The sequence below is a fragment of the Mustela nigripes genome, chromosome 4 (genome assembly GCF_022355385.1).
Source record: "Mustela nigripes isolate SB6536 chromosome 4, MUSNIG.SB6536, whole genome shotgun sequence".
Classification (NCBI taxonomy): Eukaryota; Metazoa; Chordata; class Mammalia; order Carnivora; family Mustelidae; genus Mustela; species Mustela nigripes.
In genome coordinates, this window is record NC_081560.1 from 50788551 (window position 1) to 50807489 (window position 18939).

The following is an 18939-nucleotide window of genomic DNA, read 5'->3' on the forward strand; positions in this document are numbered from 1 at the left end:
AATTAGTGGGCTCTCTGAGAGCAGGAAAGGCATCATATATATCTTTGAACTTTAATTCTCAGGATTATGGCAGACATGCATACTGCAGTTAACAGTTTTTGCACGTAATTTTAAAATTGTGATTTCTCACCACTTTAATGTGTTTTACCCTAAAGGTTTAGACATTATGGCAGGATCCTCACTGTTCCGCACTCCAGGAAGACATTGCTCAACTGCAGTTAATGGTCTGAACTTCCATCTTCTGTCCCTGCCCCCTTGCTTCTTTTATAGACAAAGATCATGCTCTTCAAGTTCAAACTACAAAATCAAAGTAAAATGAAAAGGCATTTATAGAGATTTACTTTTCATCAGTTAGCCCTAATGAGCTTAGATCTAAAAACAGACAAGCCGCCAGCCAAAATAGAAGACTGAGCACACATGCCTACATTCTCTCCTAAGGTCACAGTGAAATGACAGAAAGGATACTTTTTAAAAAGAATAAAATGCCAACAATACTGGAGGTGAGGTGGGAGGAAATGAAAGAGATTATCCAAACCAAAAATTTTAGGAAATTCCTGGAAGTTAGAAAGAAGATGAATGAGGCTTGAAGGTCCAGCAAAAAATTAGACTTGACAATCTGAAAATAATCCCCACATTTATAAAATAGCTAGGAATGCTATATAAAATACCAAAACATCCTCTCAAATATAAAAACAAGCCATGGGTCCACAGGAAGAAGATAGAAAAGTGGTAAGCAGGTGCGTAAGCCATGGCTGCTCTGGGATTTGCAGATTTTAGTTCCTAGAAGTTCAGAGGCAGCAGCTTAGGACTTGGTCTATCCAAGCTGGAGAACTGAAAGGAAAACCCTTCACAGAAGGCTGGGACCTTACAAGAATAACCCCACCTTGTAAAAGAGTGGCTTAGCAAAGACATACCTGCTGGCCAACGAAGCCAATGAGTATTAGCCTGTCTCAGCCTGGATATCCACCCCTCCCCCCAACCATGTCGGGGGGAATATCGCCTGAGATTGTGTAACCATGGCCTACGCTCAAGGATTCAGGGTTCCAGTATACCTATCAGTTCAGAAAACCCTGAGGAGAAAAATTAGAGATGTCAAAGAAAAGCCTTAGCAAATCTTCCTTGGAAGAATGTGCTATTTAACCAGAATCCTTTCACTAAAACCCTGCAAAGCGCAAGCTCACAACTCAAGAACCACAAACACTCAAGGAAGAAAAAAAAAGGTAACTGAAAACACAAGACAGTAACACTGTCATAAAGGAAAGCAGATAAGATTGAATAAACATTATAATCTATGACATTCAGTTCTTCCCAAATGGATTTCCTCTGGGCCTTCCTTGAGAAGTCCATGTGTGTTCAAATAGTCTTCTTTTATACTGGAGTCAATATAGTTACTGTGTAAAACTGAAAAAAGACACATTTTCTAAGACATGTGGTATAGTTTAGAAAAATTCTAATACTCTCACCAATAATAAGTATCACCCCCTAACCAAGGAGCATCTGGAAAGAAGGGCATTTTTGATGCCTCCATGGCTGTGGCAGAGAACAGGAGCACTAAAAATTAAGATGTGCTCAGGATGATCCCAGACAACATAGAGCTGCCAAAATGCTAATTATGAATTGTTGAGAAACACTTTACTAACTAAATCTAAACCTGTTATCAGTGATTAACTCTATGAAGTAAGACTGAACAGAAATTTTTTAACTTTCACTGCATGTTCATTTTTCTATACTAGCTTAACTCTACCATGTAACACTATTTTTTAAATTAACATATAATGTATTAACATTAACATATAACATATAATGTATTATTTGTTTCAGGGGTACAGGTCTGTGATTCATCAGTCTTACACAATACACAGCGCTCACCACAACACATACTTTTTAAAAGCTAATTTTAAAAAGTTTATCACAGGGGCGCCTGGGTGGCTCAGTGGGTTAAAGCCTCTGCCTTCGGCTCAGGTCATGATCCCAGGGTCCTGGGATCGAGCCCCGCTTCGGGCTCTCTACTCGGCAGGGAGCCTGCTTCCTCCTCTCTCTGCCTACTTGTGATCTCTGTCTGTCAAATAAATAAATAAAATCTTAAAAAAAAAATTATCACAAATAACTAAGGAGGAAAAGCTGTCTATTCACCACCAGTCAACATAATTTCCTCCCTCCAAATAAACTGGGTTGTTCAGACCACGAATGCTGTGTATTCAATTACCCCAGAATTCCTAGACTCGGAAGAGTAGTCTCTTCAAACATTTAAATGTTCCTTAGCTAAAATATCTCCACAATTAAAATAAGCTTACTGATGTGGGTTGTGTGCTTATGCAATTGAGGACATTATACCTCTTCCGTGAGACAGCAGTTGCAGCACCAATGCTTTCCACAACAAGAAGACTCAAGACAGATAACCATATATATCTGAAGTGGTGGGGTAGGATGGTTCTGTGGTGCAGTTCAAGAATATATTACTTAGGAGCACCTGGGTGGCTTGGTGGGTTAAAGCCTCTGCCTTAGGCTCAGGTCATGATTCCAGGGTCCTGTGACTGAGCCCTCAGCGGGGAGCCTACTTCCTCCTCTCTCTCTCTGCCTGCCTCTCTGCCTGCTTGTGATCTCTGTCTGTCAAATAAATAAATAAAATCTTAAAAAAAAAAAAAAGAGAGAGAGAATATATCATTTAGTAAACTAATGAAAGCCTACTGTTGTTAATAACTGATCTAACAACAAGGCAGATCAGTTTTCGATTTGATGGAAGGTCAATTAATGAAACACTTGCACAGATGAAAATGAAGGTGAAAATAGAATTTATGTGTACCAGAGGCAGACATGAAGTTATCTACTAAAAAGAAAACCTGCACTTATTCCACAAGTTTGCCTCTCAAGGATGACAAATTCTCAATGTTCTCTCTCTCACTCTTATCTCTCTCCTTTTGTCACCACACCCTGACCACTACAGAAGAAAATTTTTTTTTTTAACACTTTTGCTTTCCCTCTCTATTCCTTTATTTCACATGGGATAGCTAGTATACACGGGTATTTCACTAAATAGCCAATATGTTTAGATCAACATCAAACTGAAGTGGTTAAGGTTCTTTCAAAATGTCTTTCTCCATCAGTGATATGTTCATTCAACTTTCATCTTTATATTCCAATGAATTATTTTGCACTGTTTAAAAATAAACACCAATCGGGCCGCCTGGGTGGCTCAGTGGGTTAAAGCCTCTGCCTTTGGCTCAGGTCATAATCCCAGGGTCCTGGGATCGAGCCCCCCATCGGGCTCTCTGCTCAGCGGAGAGCCTGCTATCCCCCCCACCACACCTACCTCTTTGCCTACTTGTGATCTGTCAAATAAATAAATAAAATCTTTAAAAAAAATACTCCTTTAAAAAAAATAAACACCAATAAAAAATTTTTGCATAATTTGTTTCATTCTAGAATTTCAGTATTTTTCATTTATCATTACAAAACTATTATAAAACCTTTTCACATGTAGCTGTTTGTATCTAAGGCAACCTTTATCTATAAACAGGGACAAAATTATTCTAAAAGAAAAAACTCCTAGATGTTTTTTTCTTTTCAGCTAAGCATTTTATTTAAATTAACTTCCTGTGTATAGAAAAATTAGAAAAGATTCAAATGCTGTTAGAAAAAAATATCTTGCATAAACAAGACAGAACAGATGCAAACACTACCAGAAAAAACCTAGATTCAAGAACTAGCTCAACCCAGACCTGACACACGAAGCACCTTAAAGCACATAAAAGCCTTGTTGCAAAAGAAAATACTTAGGAAATCATATCAAGAGACTCTCAGAATTTGGAAATAGGGTGACCCTTCAAGAATTAAATTAGTGAAAGAAAACACAGAAAGTTGGCAAAGAAAAAGCCACCCTAAGAGAGGTAGAACTACTGGAAATATTCATCCAATTGAAGTGTCTAAGATATATACCCTTAGGATAAGAGCATAATAAAGAAATCAGTGACAACCAAGTATACTGTAAGCTGCTGGAAAAAAAGGAGTGTTAAGAGAAAGATGGTTTCTGGTCAATTCTAGAAAAAAAGAAGAAATTGATAGGTCTCTAAAACTGCCCACAGCACAACTTGCCTACCTTACAGTCCAGGATTTCTCAATCTTGGCACTACTGACATTGGGTTGTCCTATAAATGGTTCAGCAGTATCTCTGATCTCTACCCACTAGATGATAATTTTTTAAAAAAATTTATTTATTGGACAGAGAGAGAGGGAACACAAGCAGGGGAGTGTCAGGGAAAGGGAGAAGCAGGCTCTCCACTGAGCAGGGAGCCTGATAGGGACTCCATCCTAGGACCCTGAAACCATGATCTGAGCCGAAGGCAGAAGCTTAATGCCTAAGCCACCAAGGTGCCCCTCTACCCACCAGATGATAATAAACATCCCCACCTCCACCCCAAATTGTGACAACCAAAAAGGTCTTCAGATATTACCAAATATCTTGAGGGAGGCAAAACTGCCCCCTAAATCAGTGGTATATTTTAAATAATGCAAATAGATGCACCAAGCTAATACAGTTTGATATTTCTAACAACAGAACACTTCAATTCTCTTACTTACTCAGAAAATATCTCACAGTAACTTGGCTTTATATAAAAAGTATGGTCATGATTGTAAGAAATATTTGCTGACCATACTTTACATATGCTAATAATAAAAATCAAGTCACATACTTCCCTTATTTGCCCACAACTTCTAACACTGTTTTAAGCATCTTTTAGGCATTTGAACTTTTTCTTTTTTTAAGATTTTATTTATTTAGTTGACAGATAGAGATCACAAGTAGGTAGAGAGGCAGGCAGAGAGAGAGGAGGAAGCAGGATCCCCGCTAAGCAGAGAGCCCGATGTGGGGCTCCATCCCAGGACCCTTAGATCATGACCTGAGCCAAAGGCAGAGGCCTAAACCACTGAGCCACCCAGGTGCCCCCATTTGAACACTTTTAAAATTTGTTTTAAAATTACTTGTTTAGGGACACCTGGGTGGCTCAGTGGGTTAAGCCTCTGCCTTTGCTCGGGTCATGATCTCAGGGTCCTGGGATCGAGCCCTGAATCGGGCTCTCTGCTCAGAGGGGAGCCTGCTTCCCCCTCTCTCTCTGCCTGCCTCGATGCCTACTTGTGATCTCACTCTCTCTCAAATAAATAAACAAAATTTTTTTAAAAATTAAAATTACCTGTTTAACATTCTTACAGTCTTCTGCACTAAATCAGTGTCTTGATTTTCTAAGTTTTTCTTTTCCATAGTTTTTTTAAAGATTTTATTTACTTATTTGAGGGGCGCCTGGGTGGCTCAGTGGGTTAAAGCCTCTGCCTTCAGCTCAGGTCATGATCCCAGGGTCCTGGGATCGAGCCCCATATCGGGCTCTCTGTTCAGTAGGGAACCTGCTTTCCTCTTCTCTCTCTGCCTGCCTCTCTGCCTACTTGTGATCTCTGTCCATCAAATAAATAAATAAAATCTTTAAAAAAAAAAAACAATTAAAAAAAAAGATTTTATTTACTTATTTGAGAGAGAGAGGGAATACAAGCAGGAGGAGTGGGAGACGGTGAAGCAGGCTTCCCGCTGAGCAGGGAGCCAGATATGGAGCTCAATCCAGAACCCTGAAAAATAAATAAATAAATAAAATCTTAAGGGGAAAAAAAAAGAACCTACATGATCTAAGCATCGTGAGATTGACCCCCGAGTTGGCTTCCTGCTCAGAGGGGCGTCTGTTTGAGATTCTCTTTCCCTTTCCCTCTCTCCGTCTGCCCTCCCTCACCCTGCTTGCCGGTGTGCAAGCACACTGCATGTGCACGCACGCTCTCTCTCAGATAGATAAATCAATCAATCAATCAATCAATCAATCTTAAAAAAAGAAAACAAGAGCCTAGATGAACCTTTAAAACAAGATGAGGGTTTACCTTAGGAAAACATCCCGAAACCCTGAAAATCCAGGGACTGCCCTTGGCCTAAGGATCCCTTGAAAACTTCGAGATACCTCTTGTAGGTCATTTGATAGGCCACAGTGGATTCATAATTTCCCTACATTCATCTCTTATTCTCCATTCCCTCTGCCACCACTTTCAAGCTCTTATTACTTCACCTTAATTATTATTACAAGTCTCTTCCCACTATTCTTCACTATAATCCACTCAGCACAAGACTATCATGTAAAAATGTCATTCTAAGGACAATACTAGGTTAGAAAAACTTTCATTATCTGAAAATGTTTAAATTTCTCTTAAATATCTAGCTTTTTATCTATTCAGCCAAATTCCTCTATTTCTAATATAAACTATTCCAACCACATTGTTCTTTTTTACTTACTGCATGCACAGCTACATATCTCTTCCTACTTAAATGCCTCCACTCATGTTATCCCACCCAACAATATTGTTTCTTAGCTGTTCAATACCTAATAATTTATGACACACTTCTTGCTTTTTTAGAATCAAAATTTTAGAGTTAAAAGGACTCATTTCAAAATTAATTCGATCAAATGAATGGCAAGATCCTCCCTACGGATAAGAATTTCTTCTTCTAAACTTCAAACTTTTTCAGAACTTAGCCGCACATGATAAAATACTATTTATATGCTAATTTTTGGCGTTTCCCAATTTCAGTAATAAATATTAAACACAGCCTATGAGCATGGGACGATGCTTGGCTGAAGCTATGCAAAAAAGACAGTTTCTTTCTTCAGGTAAACTATATAAAGTAACCCTTTTATTGTGTGAAATTCCAGTATATACATATATACACAGAGATTCACTTTTGGTGAAAATTTTTACTCGAGTATAACAAATTCTAAGCTGCTCTTTTTGCAGGTATTTTGAGAAAAGGGGAACTGAGTTTAGAAGATAAAAGAGAAGGGAAATTAAAAGATGGCAGAGTAGAAGATATTTGCAGTGCACTTTTAGAAGAGACAGAAGAGATAAAACAATTTCCAGCCTTCGATCTGGAAACAGTTTATTGGGAAGGAGAGAAAGGATATGGGAATGAGAAGGCAGAGCCAAGTAAGTGTTCCATTATGTTATGTTCTGATGAGTGCTGGCATGAAATTATCATGGGTAGAAAAGAACTATAAATACCTACTCAGCTCTAGCAAGCTGAGTGAGTTAAATAAAGGTTACTAAAAGCTTATTTTTTAAAAAAAAATTTTAAATATCCAAGTTATGCTATCTCTAGAACAACAGTTGGAAACACAAGTTGAGGTATCTTTTAAGTGGAAATAAGAAAGGCTCTTTTTTAGAAGACACCCTAAAAAATGCTTCTTAAGATGTTAAGAACTCCCCACCCTATCACTCCCCAGACTGGAAATCCTGAAAAGTATCTTTTAAGAACGTAGGGGTAAATGGAAAATAACTGTATCATCCCTGGTATTTCCAAATTTAATTGCATAAAATGTTGTTGATAATCTGATATTTTTTATTCAATGTTTTAATTGGATGAACATTGAAAGTGTATAAGGATTTTTAAAGGTTCATTCACAATCACAACTCCTTATCCTTATTTCTCCCATAACATCTTAAATCCCTTCAGGGAAAATTTCTCTACATTAAGGTTTTCAAGAATCTAATACTAAGAATGATGAGGACATCCACTGACGACTTCACCTGTATGCCTCACAAGGTGCTCCAACCTTCTTAAAAACATGGTTTAAAGTTTTTTATTTATCCCCTATTCCAAAAGATTACTAGTTTGAAAAAGAAAATGAAAAGCATTTGAATCAACTTACATAAAAATAACCATGATCACTGTTTAATATCTGAAATAAGTAATTTCAATGAATTAAATATAACTCAGTTGCCCACGTTTCCTATATCAAAGTCCCAAACAGAAGAGATTTAATAGATTAAAAAAAAGGGACAAAATTTTATTTATTAAAGCTAAATTTTCCATGAAACATTTTATTATACATATACAGACATATATATTCTAAATAAAAGAGAAAGACATATCCATTTGAAGACAGCCACATTCATCCAAAATACTAAAAATTTCCTTTTATATAATGGACCATTAAGAACATATTGGTCATTCTCTTCATTAAAAAAAAAGCTGCATTATCAAACGCTATTTACTTCTGTAGATTTTTAGAGGGAAAACAGGAGGAAAAATCAGGATTATATGAGTTTTATAAAATCTTATTTTGTTGGAAGGAATCTTTGAGGTCACATAGTCTCTTTCCACTCAGTCTCCCTTTATAAACACATTTATTTATTTTTTTTATAAACACATTTAAATGTCATGTAAAAAAATAAGACTTATTAACTTTAGTTAACAGCACATAATTTACTGAACTACTTTAAAAGCAGAGTTCTTTTATAGGACGCCTGGGTGGCTCAGTTGGTTAAGCAGCTGCCTTCGGCTCAGGTCATGATCCCAGCGTCCTGGGATCGAGTCCTACATCGGGCTCCTTGCTCGGCAGGGAGCATGCTTCTCCCTCTGCCTCTGCCTGCCTCTCTGTCTGCCTGTGCTCGCTCGCGCTCTCTCCCTGTCTCTGAAAAATAAATAAAATCTTAAAAAAAAAAAAAAATATTTACTAAATGAGACATAGCTCATACTGCAGTGAAAGAAAATGGAAGTTATGAATCAGGCAGAGGCAACTGAAAATGCTATTCAACAAATAGTATTCACTGCACATATAACCCTGAACCAAATAGTAAGAAAAGAAAATGATACTGACAATTACTGAACACTTAAAATGTACCAGAGTCTGTGCTAAGTAGACTATATTATCTAATTAAAATCTTACACTAACACAATAGATATTATAACCTCTGTTTTAGAGATGAGGCATATTGAGTTCAGTGCTAACACCAGACATATTTGCCAGCAGGCTTATTATTTGTACCACATAGAACTGAGTTCTGAAAAAATAAAAGAGCTGAAAGTTAGAAAAACTGGGATTACAACCCGTATCTCTAACTGTCCTGCCATGCTAAGTAAGGAAACAATAAAATGCAAACCGTAATTTCAAGGAATTGTAGGATTTAAAAATCCTACAATTTGCTAGTAAGCAAAATCCCAAGTAATATTTACCATAGTTAATGAAAAGCCAATGTTTCCTTTAGTAGAAGAGGAAGTCAAGCATTAACATGGTATAGGAATAAAGTACGTAAAGTATTATCCTATAATTTATAAACTCTCATTTGTATTAAGACAAAGTTTTCTACAAATTCCAAAAATTTAGAAGCAGCTAGGACATAAGCTGTCATCGTATCACCAGATAAGAAACTTTGCAAATTAGCTCATCTGGGAGTAGTATTCCCAATAGCTTAAGGAGTCATTATTTTTTATACAAAACAGAATTTCTTTATATGTAATTTTTAACATTAAACATATATTTCCTCATAAATAAAAATTTATTTTATAAATATATACACACACAATATTTTATTTAATACAAAACCATGGAGTTATATCATTCCTCATATGAAAACCAAGTTGAATGCTTTGGAGAGACCCAAAGAAAGCAAGTGACAAAAAAAACAAGAAAACAAAATGCTATCTACTATATAATTAAATATAAACATACAACTAAAAACAACTGAGGAGTCATAAAATACTACAAGGATCCTACACTCAGATTCTTGCATAAATTTTTAAGTTCTTACTTGAAAGCTAGGAATCAGTGATAATGCACTAGAATAATTAGAAGAATAATGACACAGAACTCCAGGCAAGATACATACTGAAAGAAAACACTGGCAGATAAATGTACAGAATATTTATATTTTTAAGTAAAAATATATTATTTAAAGTATGTGTGAATCATTTTTTTTTTCCTCACTTAAATCAACTTTCAGTGAACCACAAACTACGACCAGTCATAATCAACTCAGATTAGAGAGTTTTGTTCATGATAATGTGCTGGTGCAGGTATAAAACTTTTTCTAGGAATGATACGCAAGAAACTCCTGGCAATAGTCACCTTCAAAATAGTGTTTCTCAACCTCAGCACTATGACATTTAGGGCTGGAGAATTCTTTGCTGTGGAAGTCTGTCCTGTGCACTGCTGTAGTCTCCTTGGCCTCTATCTGATAGATTCCAATAGCGGCAATCCCCTACAATTATGACAGCTAAATGTCCTTGAGGGAAGTGAAGGGAGGGTAGCAAAATCATCCCTGCCTAAGAAACACTGATTTATAAAGAGAGGGATAAGGTGGGGTAAAAAGACTTTCACCAGCCCTCCTTTTCTGGATTATTTGAATTACTAGTATAGTAGGCTAGTAGTCCTCCAAAGATAACCAACTAGGTCGTAGGCCCTGGAACCTGTGAATGTTACCTTATTTGGATTATCAGGGGTTATTATGTGGGCCCTAAATGTCATTATAAGTGTCCTTAAAAAAAAAGTCAAAGGGAGATTTCTCTTTCTCTCATGCACACAGGAGAAGATCTTAAGAACAGAGCTGAGAGAGATCCGGAGCCACTGAAGATTAAAGCAATGGAACCATAAGCCAAAGAATGCTGGCAGCTACCAGAAACATGAAAGAGGCAAAGAACAGATTCTCTTCTTGAGCCTGTGAGGGAGCACAGCCTTGCCAACTCCCTGATTTGGGCGCAATGATACTTATTTCAGACCTCTGGCCTTTAGACTGTGAGAGAATAAATGTCTTTTGTTTTAAGCCATCAAGTTTATGGGAATTTGTTATAGAGCAGACACAGAAAACTGACACAATGATATAAGGGTTTCTGATTTCAAAAATCCGATGAGCAAATGAGACCATGTATGGATAGCATTTAGTATAGTCCTAAAACATAGTAAGTACTCAATAATATTGTTCATGCCACTGATACTATGACTGAGCTCCAAGCTCTTGGTACTGAGAGGAAAAATTAAGGAGGTTCAAACTGTAAAACCAGGCATATACATACAAGGCTCATGTGAGCGAAAGCACACAAAACAGCTACTGAAATGATGTGTAATTGTCTTATGTAAGTGTTGTGCTCTAATTTGTCTTGTACTGAAAAGATAAACTGTGCATGAGGCCAGACAATATAGCTTCTTGGAAGAGGCAAGTTTGAACATTTATTAGTAAAGAAGAAACAAGGGAACAAAAAAAGGGAGAGTATAAAAAGTTAGCAAAGCATTGGAAATCTGATGCTTGTAGAGATATCGATATGGTAGGAGACCAAATTCTAGGGTTAGAGTTATGTAAATGGTGTAGGAGCCTAAAAGCTACACTAACTGAATTGGTTATTAAAGAGAGTATTTTATATAATGTATTACTTGACAAATATTGGCTCTTGTTGGTTTTAAAAATATAAACATGATCTGGTCCTACACCAGAGTTACCAAATTAGAATCCTTTGGTATAGAATAACTCTAAAGGATTCTGATGCCTAGTTAGGTGGAGAACCCCTGTACCAAAGTCAATTCATGATAAATGACCTAGAAAATAAAAATATTATAAAGTATATATCATATCCTTGAAGTATATAATCAGCTAAATTGGCTTAGCATTTTCCTAGGTTAAAACCCCTTCTAAGATGCAGCCCTTCTATGATCCACACCTTCTCTAAACCATATGCCCTTGATCTGCTCATTTTCCTCATACTTCCTCACAAATTGTTCTATAAAGATTTCATGCATCCTAAGCTGCCCTATCCCACTTTTCATATCTATCTAACCCAACTAAGACCTAACAATATTTTATAGAACAAAGGAACCATGTAAAAGTAAGGTTTCATTAAATTACATTATAAACAATTTATAAAACTGCCCTAATCACCATTTATTGTAATAAAATCTGAAGTACATTTACCAAATGAAATTCTAAATCACTTTTTACAAAAGATCTCCAAAAGCATAAAATTATGAAGTGGGTCTATGAGAAGCTAATAAGCTAAGCACAGTTACCTTCAACCTACTTGAGTGCTACTAAGCAGTTAACAAAGTGCTATGCTCTGAAAGATACAAAGTATATAGAAATCTCAGTGATTTATAAACAAACTTCACCAGGACTAGAGTAAAAGAAAGGGTGATCTAGGAAGATGAACTGAATATTATCCTAAAAGGAGGCTCCCTTGTTCAGGGTTAAGAGGGTATGTGACCTCGCTGGATTTACTTAGCCTGGGCTTGTTTCATGACTAAAGCTAAAAATAAAGCAACACAAGTTAGTGTTCAGATAATTAAATTGTACATTAGCACTTTCCTCTCCCACAAACACCTAACACCAATTTATGCGTATTCTCAAGTATTTCTATTTACCCTAGTACTCTTCAGAAATTTCAATCACATCAAATTCTATTGATTTATATTTCCACCAGCAATGCAAGAGAGCACCTGTTAGTCTCTATCCTCCTGAAAAAATTATCAAATTCTTTTTCCTTCTAATTTGTGAAAATGGTACCCCATTGGTTTAATTATGATATTTATACTATGTGTGAGGTTGAATATATATGCTTAGGAGCCACTCAGATTTCCATGTCTATGAATTCTGTCTATAATCTTTACCCAACTTTATTGCTGGTCTTTTTCTTATCAACTTATAGGTATTTGTTATATATCAAGGAAATTCACCTTTTGTCTGCAATACAAGCTGCAAATATTTTCCTGTTTCTATATTATCACCATGCTATTTTTAATCGTTTCTTTCCTTCATGTATATATCTTACTGTCCTCAACCAAACTGTAAATTCCTTCCATGAAAGGACATTTCTTTTTAATATCCCCAGGACAGTGCCTTTCAGATCTTCTAACTTCATATACCAGCAAAATTTAAAAGATGGGAAACCAAACTTCTAGAGGTGGTCAAGGGTGAATGTTAATCATTATATCATTATACTATCTACTTGGGTTTTCTCTCCAATTCCATTTCACATAGTTACAGCAAATACCACCAATACAACATAGTTTGTTGAACAGGGGAGTGAAGGGTACTAGAAGAATCTCTTCCTGTTGTCTGGGCTAGTACTGAAAAAATTCAGGAGATGCTGGCAGCCATATTTTCCATTGAGAGGACTAGGAAGTGATCCTCTGCAGCAAAAAAAGAAATGAAGGAAATGCATGTCCAGAATAAAGAGATGAAGCGTATCGTGCCGGCACTGGATGAAATCCTGAGTTCCAACCTTTGGATTCCATCAATACTCCATGCATCTTTACAATATGCCTTACCTTTACTTAGAGCCAAAAGTAGCCTACTTACTACAACTACCATCTATTCATATCATTCCATAAAGGAACACTTTAATGAAATTGAGGAAAGACAGAAACTCAGATATTTAAAAAAAAAAAAAAAAAAAGGAATATTTATTTAATGACATCTGTGTGCCAGGAACATATCTGAGTCCTTGAAATATAGTTAAATAAAAGGGCTACAATTGCTGTTTCCATGGGGCTTATTCTACTGAGAGTAGACAATGAAATAATATAACAATACAATTTGAGATAATGATAAGCAGTTTGCAGAAATTTTTTTTAAAGGTAATGAGACAGAAGGAAATAAGCATAGTGTCATTCTAAACGGGTGGTTAGAGAATACTGCTTATCTGAGAAGATCATTTCTGAACTGAAACCTGAAATGATGAAAATGAGCTAGCCATGTAATGTTTTAGGAAGAGAATTCCAGGCAGAGAGAACAGTCCTAAGTTAGGAACAAACCCTGACATTTCTGAGGGACAAAAAGAAGGGCAATAAAGATAGAATATAGTGAACAAGGAGTAATCAAAAAGTAAAACTGAAGTAGGGATTAGTTCATATATAGCAACTAGTAGGCAGTAGAAAAAGATGTGAATGACTTGAGCTTTACAAAAAACACAGTATATTATCTTTTTTTTTTTTAAAGATTTTATTTATTTATTTGACAGAGAGGGATCATAAGGAGGCAGAGAGGCAGGCAGAGAGAGAGAGTGAGGAGGAAGCAGGCTCCCTGCTGAGCAGAGAGCCTGATGCGGGACTCGATCCCAGAACCCTGAGATCATGACCTGAGCCGAAGGCAGCGGCCTAACCCACTGAGCCACCCAGGCGCCCCACAGTATATTATCTTTAATTCTCATATTGCCTTGCTTCGGATAACTTTAACAAAACAGGCCTTTAAAAGTTACCATCCGCAAGTATTTGACACAATCTTGAAGTAAGCTAAAAGGGAACATTTCCTAAGCAAAAAACATCATTTCTGGTATACCATCAACATTTTTTTTTAATTTAGGAAAAAAGAAAAGCGATTTTTAAAGAATTTAGGATGATAAAACGTTAGAAACTATTCCAAATTCTATCCTATCTACTATGATCAGGAATGTACAAAGGTCTTCGTTATTAAAGAATATAAAACTTCTAAGTTACTATAAACATAATATCCTTGGTTTACTGAGTTCACGATTATTCAACTGGACATTGCCAAAAGTGGAAACCAGACTTCTGACTAAGAATAGCCATGATTGGGGCGCCTGGGTGGGTCAGTGGGTTAAAGCCTCTGCCTTCGGCTCAGGTCGTGATCCGTGTACTGGGATCGAGCCCTGAATCAACCTCTCTGCTCGGCGGGGAGCCTGCTTCCCTTCCTCTCTCTTTCCTGTGATCTCTGTCTGATAAATAAGTAAATAAAATCTTAAAAAAAAAAAAAAAAGAATGGCCATGATTTAATGGTCAATAAAGCTGTGAGTTTTATTTTTTTTTTAAGATTTTATTTATTTATTTGACAGAGATCACAAGTAGGCAGAGAGGCAGGCAGAGAGAGAGGAAGAGAAGCAGGCTCCCTGCTGAGCAGAGAGCCTGATATGGGGCTCAATCCCAGGACCCTGGGACCATGACCTGAGGCGAAGGCAGGCAGAGGCTTTAACCCACTAAGCCATCCAGGCGCCCCAAGTTGTGAGTTTTAATCTTATCTTTACTACTATGAAAAAGGAAGAACTTCCCCTTTCTGGTAAAATTGGGTACAAGGGATGCTATAATACCTCTTCCTCTGAAAGCTTTTTAAAATAGAAGCCAAATCTGTTTGAAGAGGTTCAGATATAGCACACCTGTATCTCCAGATCTTTTCAGACAGCTAATATCTGTGTACACTAAGCAAGTGATTAAACTTACATTGCTACTAAGATTAATGTCAGTAAAGTCAGCCTTTGAAAGCTCTAATGTATTTATGAATCTCATCTTTCATTATGTGAGATATTTAGTTAGCTCACTTAACAACAGACCAAAAAGTAGAACGTTAATAATACAATCTATGAAGAGAGGTACTTTGTGAGTGGTGGTGTGAGTTAAAAAAAAAATAAAAGTTACTAGACACTTCGATCAAGACTTGATTCTGAGTGCATCCTCCTCAACACAGATCCAGCATTTGGCAAAGTGCCCAGGGATGATTAGAAGCGAGTGTATGTAAAGGGAGGGATACGGTCAATCTAAATTGTATAAAGTCTCCCCCCAGTGGTCACAGACAAATAACAAGAAGAGTGCGGAAATCATTGCAGCTTCTGTGGGACTGACCAAATATACACTATACAGAACCTGGTCCCTACAAGAAAGAAATAAAATTTTTAATTCAATACTAGCAACCTATCAATAAAGAGATCTTTTATGCTTATCTGCTCCTACGGTATTTATAAATGTGAAGTCTATTTTTGGAAGGAAAGAACCTACAGGTAAAATAAAACTAGCATTTTTTCTCAGCATATATTTTTAAAGGAATAAACAATATCTTCAGGGAGCTCAGTATTTGTTTTATCTAAAACAGGCAGATGTTCAGTTCTTCTGGAGTAAGTATCAGCACATCCCTTGCAAGTTAACCACATTTACCTGAATCAGAGTTCTGGTGCAAATTTAGTCACTTACCAAATGAACTGCCTTGGAAAAGAAAATTATCAGTGCTCTATACCTAATGTCTACTTTGCAAAACACTTTCAAAAATCACCTAGAACTAGATAATTTATAATAAAGTGATGTCAAATATACAAATGAGCCCTCTTGTTTCTTCGATTATTTATTTTCTTGGTGTTCTTAAACTTAGATAGCCTTTGACTAGCACTAACCCTATATTATTTGCAACTCTCAGCAATAATTTGCTGTTACTTGCTTTTAACAAAGCGTGAATGTCAAAAATGTGAAAGGCATTTAATTAAAACTATCTGTTGTCTTCTAACCATCCATTATTAAGTGGTAAAGAACATTAGAAAAAGATGGTAAGCACTCAACTTCAATTTTAAAAAAGCCTTTTAAAAAGGTAACACAATTGTGGTTGTCTCGGTTATGGGGGGGGGGGGGACCTGCTCCCTCAAATGTTTAAGAAAAATATGATTCATTTTTAAAAAATCCAAGTTGGCTCAAAGAACAAAAAAAAATGATTTTGTCTTATATAGCACTTCCAGACTTGCTTAAGAACCTTAATTCTTCCAGTGTTTATTTAATCTAGAATGTAAAATAATTCAGTTTTGAAATTCCAGGTGAGAAAGGAGCTGAGTAGTATCAATTGGAAAAGGACACACACATACACACTCACGGATGTTTTTTCATAATTAGTGTGCAACCCCAAAGGACAAAACGGAATGTAAATGTTACCATTTGAATATTATGTAACCTTAGTCTAAAATGAAAAAAGGACCTTAAAAAGTAACATGTTGTGCAAACATGTATTTAAACATGTATTTAAATATGATAGATTTCAGATACAAATGACCTCAAAATGACACAACCCATAAAAGTTTTTTGTTTACTGTAATGAGGCCTCAGAACATATTACTATAATAAGGCCTGATACCTTACCATAACTGCCCAGTAGGTACCTAAAATAAGCACTATTACCTGAGGTCTGTTGTACGTTTGTACCGCAACTATCTCTGCATTGATAACACTGTTACCTCGCCTAATATAGTCGACATACATAAGTTTCCAAAGGACGATTTGAAAGATTTCACGGGTAGAAATGGCTGCTAAATCATACTCCAATTGAAGAGCATTTTAACACACCTCAAATGTTGCAAGCCATATTAAAAGAAGACCAATTTAGGAAGCATAAAGTGAAATACTAACAATCCCCAAAGCCGTAGGAAAGAGTAAAACGTGGCTAGCTTGACCTTAACAGGCTGTTTATAAGTAATGCGGAGAATTTTCTGAGCTTCCTTCAATTCCCTTCCTAGCCTGCCCGCAACCCCCTTACATAAATGCATGCCCCATCTGAATAAGTTTAACGGATGTAATCTCCGGCTGTAATCCCAGGAGCTCGTGAGATTGAGACTAAACTCCCAGTAAAGTGTTAAAAAGTCCTTCTGAAAAAAAAAAAAATACATATATATATATATTGGTTAGTGGAGATATATATATATATCTCCACTAACCCATCCACAGCCTGTCATCACACCGGCCGTATGATCCCTCAAGCGACTCCCTCCTGGCCCTCCACCCCGCCAGTAAAAAAATTAAAAAAAAAAAAAAAAAAAAAAAAAAAGGCCCCGCACCTTTTCGGTTCCAGATTATGTACCCAGGATCGAAAACACTGCCTCAGCGGCGAACGCCTCCGGAGCAGCGCGTGCTCGGCCCAAAACCACTTTGGCCAAATGAGTCTCGTGCTTCGGAAGTAGCAGCAATAGTTGCAGAAAGCCTCCTCCCCCAAGAACTTGGGGCTCGGGAGCACGCCAGAAGCCGGCTGAATCGCCCCCTCTCGGCACTGACCCCAAAGGTGTCAGTCACAGCAACTACCGCCCCCGGCGCCGCTCTCCATTCATGCCTTAAACGCCACTCCCGCCGCAGAGGGTGTCGGCGCCCGCGCACGGCTCCAGGCGCCCGGAGGGGGCCCCGCGCGCCCCCAGCCCCAGCCTTGCTCCAGCCGGGGCCGCGCCGGGGACCGCGTGGAGAGCCGGCCTCCGCGCGGCAGCCGGCAGCACGGGCCAGACACGTTGCCGCGCTCTAGCCCGCCCGCAGCCCCGGGGCCAGGGGCCCGGCAAAGCGCGCCCCATCTGCGCCGGCCCGGCCGGGTTAGGCACGCTTAGCAGCCCTCCCGACCCGCGCCGCCTCCGCCGCCCCGGCCCCCGGCTCACCGAGCCCAGGTGCTGAGGGGGCGGGGCGGGCCGGGGTCCCCGCGTGGCGCACGGCGACGAGCAACAGGGCGCCCTCCGGCCGCCTCGGCGCGCGGCCAGACCGTTACCCGAGCAGCGTGGGGGCCCCAGTAACTCACCGGCTCGCACCTCGGCCGCCTCCGCGCCGCCGCCGCTCCCCTGCGCCCGCCGCTGCTGCTCTCGCTCAGCCGCAGGCGCCGCCGAGCAGCCCCATCTACAAACTCGGTGCTCGTAGTTGGGAATTGGAAATGCGGCTCTCTCTCCTCTCCGCCCCCTTCCCTCCGCCCCCCTCCCTCGCTCCCCACTCCGCCCCGGCTCCGGTCGCTGGCGCCGCCACCGCCGCGCGCTCGGCCAGCCTCCCCTCAGCAGCCCTCCTCCGGCTCTTCCCCCTCCTGCGCCTCGCGCCGCCGCTGTCGGGGGCGCGCTCCCTCCCGGCCCCGCGCGTGCGCCGAACGCCGAGGAGCGCGCGCTCGGGCGCGAGGAGGCGTCAGTGCCTCCGCGAAGCCCGGCCCCGCCCCTCCGGCCGCGGCGCGGCGGCCAGGTGGAGCCCCCCTCCGAGCGCCCGCAGACTGCGCCCGCGGCGCCGGGGCCTGACTGTGCCGCCAGCGCCCGGCGGCCTCTCCCGTGTCTCCCGGCGCGGGCCGCGAATCGCGCCCGCGAGAGGGTCGGTCAGACCCAATCCCCCAATCCGCGCCTGGGCTTCCGGCCGAAATCTTCGCTGTCATTCAGCATTTACTGATAGGCGAGGGCGTATCCAATCCTACAGATCGGATACTCTATGGGGCGTAAAAGACGCCCCTCCCTGCCCTTTCCAAGAGTTGACGTTCTAAGAACCTAGTCCCTGGGCACAAGGCATAAACAGACGCAAAGAAAAGCCTCTGGAGAATCTCCTCCCTTCCCCTGCATACACACACCCCTGGTTCTGATGTGTAATTTGGGAGGGTCTACAACGCTGAGGG

General features: G+C 39.3%; 1 protein-coding gene across 5 annotated transcripts in view; it reads right to left on the reverse strand.

Annotated features, from left to right (window-relative positions):
* PALS2 (protein associated with LIN7 2, MAGUK p55 family member) overlaps positions 1 to 18267 on the reverse strand; it is a 109429-nt gene extending 91162 nt beyond the window's left edge. For 3 of the 5 annotated variants that reach the window (XM_059395682.1, XM_059395678.1, XM_059395679.1), the window contains exon 1: positions 18100 to 18267. The gene's annotated coding sequence lies outside the window, so the exon portion shown is untranslated. Of the gene's footprint in view, positions 1 to 17383; positions 17589 to 18099 lie in introns of those variants that run through there. The other 2 variants (XM_059395680.1, XM_059395681.1) reach the window with 1 other exon arrangement.
* Between the last annotated feature and the right edge of the window lie 672 nt (positions 18268 to 18939).